Source organism: Myotis davidii, unplaced genomic scaffold (assembly GCF_000327345.1).
Source record: "Myotis davidii unplaced genomic scaffold, ASM32734v1 scaffold62, whole genome shotgun sequence".
Lineage (NCBI taxonomy): Eukaryota > Metazoa > Chordata > Mammalia > Chiroptera > Vespertilionidae > Myotis > Myotis davidii.
Genome location: NW_006295180.1, coordinates 714,696 through 715,973, shown reverse-complemented (window position 1 = coordinate 715,973; position 1,278 = coordinate 714,696). Strand labels below are relative to the sequence as shown.

Here is a 1,278-nt window from a genome sequence, read left to right as displayed (position 1 = left end):
CCCCCCCCCCCCCCCCCCCCCAACATTTTCAAATAAGTTATAGCAAGATTTAAGTACAGTGCAAAGAACATTTTCTGAACTACTCGAGAGAAAATTTCCACTTGATGCCCTATTGTTCAACACATTAGTGTGTATTTTCTTCAAATAAGGACAATCTATAACAAACAAAATTAGGACCTTCACAAAGATACATTACTTGCCACCTAATCCTCAGACTCCCATTTCAGATGGCTTCAAGTGCCTCAGTGATGTCCAAGTTTAGAGCCTAAGGACCCAGTTCAGAATTGGGCATTGTCTTTAATTGTTGTCTGTGTAGTCTGCTAACTCTGGACCAGTACTTTCGTCTTTGTCTTTCCTGACCTCAGCCGATTGTTTTGTAGAATGATCCTATATTTGAGTTGTCTGTGTTTCCTCATTATTAGATTGGGTTTTGCATTTTGGGCTGGAATATCACAGAAGTGATTCTTCAGTCTTCTCCGTGCATCCTGTTGCGTTGAACAAAATTTCAGTCTGTCCTTTTACTGAAGGTATCACTTGATTGAGGCTTCTCCATTGTAAAGTTACCTTTTTAGCCCTTGTAATTAATAAATATTTTGTCTGGAGGTTCTTTGAAACACTAGATTTTATTTCTCATCAAACTCAATTTATTTATTTTCTGTCAGTATGGATCAATTTCCTGTTCAAAGGGTTATAATCTTTTACCATTATTTGTTTTGATGTTTAGATTGTTCTGGGTATCATTACTGGAGCCTCTTCAAGCTGGCTTTTTGGTCCCTTTGACATGTCCCTGTCATCCTTCCAGCCTTGCTTTCTGGCATAACAGTATGTTCCAGGCTCATCTTGTATGTTCTTTCCCTCAGCCCTGGAATCCTCCCGTTCCCCAAGGAGCATTGTTTTTTTAAGTGACAGTTGTTCTTTACAAGCCCAGATCTGAGCCTGAGGTGTGCTCACTTCATAGCTATTAGAGTGCCATTTCTCTTAGGTGATCTGAACCTGGAGAGAGAGAGAGAGAGAAAGGGGGCGGGGAGAGAGAGAGAGAGAGAGAGGAAGGAAGGGAGAGAACATGCTCATTTAGTATATCTAGATGTATACCGTATTTGCCGGCGTATAAGACGATTTTTTGGCCCTGAAAAATATGCCTCCAAGTGGGGGGTCGTCTTATACGCCAGGTACACTTCAGATAGACTGCCCATAGTGCTTGCCCCGTGCCATAGTGGCCTCCCGATGCCCGCCCACTTCATTCCACATACCGTTCAGGCATCAGCAGTCTGGGTGTAT

The 1,278-nt window shown here is 42.3% G+C and overlaps 1 protein-coding gene across 5 annotated transcripts in view; it reads left to right on the top strand.

Moving 5' to 3' along the window:
• JARID2 (jumonji and AT-rich interaction domain containing 2) overlaps nucleotides 1-1,278 on the top strand; it is a 283,368-nt gene that overhangs the window by 212,412 nt on the left and 69,678 nt on the right. The window lies entirely within an intron of this gene.